Source organism: Zingiber officinale, chromosome 6A (genome assembly GCF_018446385.1).
Source record: "Zingiber officinale cultivar Zhangliang chromosome 6A, Zo_v1.1, whole genome shotgun sequence".
Taxonomy (NCBI): domain Eukaryota; kingdom Viridiplantae; phylum Streptophyta; class Magnoliopsida; order Zingiberales; family Zingiberaceae; genus Zingiber; species Zingiber officinale.
In genome coordinates this window covers 127,310,846-127,314,518 of record NC_055997.1, presented here as the reverse complement: position 1 = coordinate 127,314,518, position 3,673 = coordinate 127,310,846, and the positions used below count along the sequence as shown (strand labels likewise).

The window sequence follows — 3,673 nt, the reverse complement described above, 5'->3', positions numbered from 1 at the left end:
TTGTGAACTAAATCTCCTACAATTGGATGACCCATTGTGATGTCGAGAGAGTTGACAGTGACCAGTATATTATGTCAACTAAGTCTCATACGAGTGGGTGACCCACTACGATGTTGAGAGAGTTGACAGTGACAATATATCCCCTCAACTAAGTCTTATACGAGTGAGTGACCTATTATGATGTTGAGAAAGTTGACAGTGACCGGTCTATCCTTTCAACTAAGTCTCCTACGAGTGGTTGATGATTGCCCCCACTATAATCTTGAGAGAGTTGACAGTGATTGCGATATATTTGTTATATTGTTTGTAACGATCCGGCTCCTCGGCCCCTTGGGCGGCCCAACTGGCGACCCAACCTTGGTCCCTTGGACGGCCACAATGGCGGCTCAATTGGTGACCCCTGCCACTCACTTGGCTACCAGGATTCATAAACTCTAGTATTTAACCTGGAGATCTAGAGTTCGAATCCTGGGGAAGGCAAAAATCCACTGGCCAGGGGTGGGAAGTCCTTGTGAGTAACGGCACGGCCGAAGGGTCGTCGGTTGACGACATAAGGGGTCGCCAGTTGGGCCGCCATTGTGGCCGCCCAAGGGACCAAGGTTGGGCCGCCAGTTGGGCCGCTAGTGTGGCCGCCCAAGGGGCCGGGTCGTTACAGAGACTATTCCTTATAACTCACCAAATTAGGTCTTTCGACCCCTGCACTGGATTTTTGCTTCGATTCGAACTCGAGACCTTCAGGATAAGTACTAGAGTTTATGAATCCTGGTAGCCAAGTGAGCGGCACTCACTTGGCTACCAGGATTCATAAACTCTAGTACTTATCCTGGAGGTCTAGAGTTCGAATCCTAGGGAAGACAAAAATCCACTGGCCAGGGGTGGGAAGACCTAATAAGTAACGACACAGCCGAGGGTCGTCGGTCGACGACATAAGGGGTCATCAGTTGCGTCGCCCAAGGGGCCGAGGGGTCGGGTCATTACATTGTTCTTCTTAAGTTGTTATACCCTAGGCTGATCACGGGGTATCCGTGATAGAGTGATCTCCCGCAGTTTGTAGCTAGATAGTTATATCTTGTCTGTCCACGGGTTATTTATGGTAGAGCAATCTCTTGTTATTTTGAACTATCCATAGGTTATCTATAGGGCGATCTCTCGAAGTTCATAGCTAAATAGCTAGATGTCTTGATCATTTGTAGTTTTATGAATGAGCGTTACTCCCATGTATAATGTATTATTTATGATGGAGCGTTACTCTCACCTATTGATATAGGTCCTTATACTTGTATAATCATAAGCATATTCTTGACAATCATCCTAAAGTAGCTCAAAGATATATAAAATTTTATCTTATTACAAATATGTTCAATTCTAGGAAGTCTAGGCTTATTAGCGAATATGCTACTAACTGGAATTAATAAAAGATGCGATAATCTTTTTAGATTGTAGTTTCTCTCCAGTAACATCAAATTTAATGAATCATGGAAACCTCAAAAATAATCTCATAAGGAGAAAGGGAATGTTACACAGAGAATACATCTCATGAAGGGGAATAGTAATATAATTTGAAGAATAATCCTACCATTGACCCACAATCAAGAAAAGATAGTCCCATAATCAAAACTTCAAAACTTTGTGACAAATATATATTGGACAACAATTAAGTATGTTTCGAATGTTTATGAGAAGAGTCGTTCTCTCACTGATCCAACGGGTAATCTATTATATTTTTCCCTAGTGAGTTGATAAATGGGCCAAGGCCTAAATAATTCTTTGGAATCGCGGCCAGCAGGCGAAGAGAGGAGAGATTGAGGAAGACAGCGACGATGAGCGGCGCCGGCTCTCCGGACTTCTTCTGAAGTTAAGCGCAACGCCTCGGTTACGTCACCTGATCTTCCTTCCAGGTATCGACTCCGTTCCTTCAAGTCCAGCCTCCATCATCTTCCTCTCCCCGTGCTACGAAAGATGGCCGATTTGACCGCACGGAATCGATTTCAGATGTGCTCGCCCTCGCATTTCTCCAGTTGAACCCCTCTGCCGAGGAGTTCGTTCCCCCCTCCTTACTATCGTCGGGTCTCTTGGCCATGCTTATTCTATTCTGGACAGGAGCGCGATCACGGTCCCTTGATCCGGATTTAATCTTCTGTAGTTGGAGGAAAAGGGAAACCTACTTGTCGTAATTGATTTTTTTTTTTTTTTCTTTTCCGCAGAGAAAGTACAGTTTGCTTGAGATGCGTAATAGGTTCGACAGAATTCCAATGGCTCAATACGGAGAGTCTATCAGGAGGTCTGTCTTTGTTTCTAATCTTCACCAGAAGGTATGCAGGGCGTAACTTCATACCTCGTAATCTTGTACGCGTTTTATATTTTTCTGACTGTATCCAACAATATGTTACGGGAGTGAGATGGTAGCTTGAATGAATAGTCTTGTATTTTTCTGACTCTAGTTACTTTCGTTGTCTTAGGTTACTGAAGAGCAGCTTGTTGAATCATTTAGATGTTGCGGGACACTAAGTTCCTCAATTGCACTAAGACAATAAGTTACTATATCTGTTGCCTCGCTCTTTCAGGATTACATTCACTGGAAACTAATTATTATACCCTGGCTATATGAATTTACATCGTTGATTTCATCCATTTTGACAGAGACTAGATGACTATGTACTTGACTCTTAGAACAACTAAAAAAGTAATTTGTTTGCATATTGTGATCAGAAGAAATGTATGCTTATTGTCCTAACAATACATGCTTCTGTGCGCCTCCTAAAAATCTCAAGACTAAGTTCAAGTTGAGGCTCGCACCATGTTAGAGCTTTCTCAACAAGTACAAAGTACAACGGATGTAGGAGCTTTGTGTTCACTTTGTGTTTCAATAATCTTGATTTTATTCTTGGAAAATAAAGGGCCGTATATAACCGATCCGAACTTGGATACAAAGCCAAATATCGATTCAGATCTTACTTGTCTTTACTAAATCAAACTAATAGAAATCTAGTCCAAGCATGAGTCTTTAACTCGAACTTGACTAATAAAGTTGGACTTAATTAATATTGGATCCATAATGATCAAATCATTACCTTGATAGATTTTATTGAGGTTATGATCTAGGAGAATTCAATAGAAAGACCATCTTTATTATTAGATAGATTTGCTTGATTGCCTGATTTACTGCTTTCCTTATTGCTGCCTAGATTAGGATTATTAGATAAAAACTTAAAGTATAACTTAAATATTAATCAATTCCTAGATTTCAAATTATAAACATCTCAAAAAAAAATTTATAAGGATTAATCTAGAAATGGGTGAGATGTAAGGATTAATCTATTAATTTACTTAACCTAACTCAAACTAATCAAATACTTAACCAAACTCATTCTTTTTTCAAAATTTAAATCTAATTATTTTTCAAAACTTAATTCATATTTTTAATTAATTTCTCAACTTGATTAATTTTCTTATATTAATGAACTTAAACTTTAAATCAATTTAAAAGTTAAGATTAATTTAACTCTATCTTACACGAACTCATAAAGTTTATGTTTTATATATAGAATGAGTGAGATGGAAAATAATTAGCTGAAATCAATCTATGCATTTAAAAATCTACTTAAGTTGGTTCCAAATTGAGTACTTTATTGGTAAAAAATAATGATTTGAATTAATGGATGTTGTATAGTAG

General features: G+C 39.0%; 1 long non-coding RNA gene across 2 annotated transcripts; it reads left to right on the top strand.

The window, feature by feature from the left end:
- The first annotated feature begins 1,712 nt into the window (after positions 1-1,712).
- LOC121998025 lies at positions 1,713-3,430 on the top strand. Of its 2 annotated transcripts, XR_006116418.1 has the most exons (3): positions 1,739-1,898; positions 2,205-2,312; positions 2,460-3,430. It is a non-coding gene; the product is annotated as an uncharacterized LOC121998025 (long non-coding RNA). The 2 variants fall into 2 exon arrangements; XR_006116417.1 differs by having other exon boundaries at positions 1,713-1,898; positions 2,205-3,430.
- The last annotated feature ends 243 nt before the right edge of the window (positions 3,431-3,673 follow it).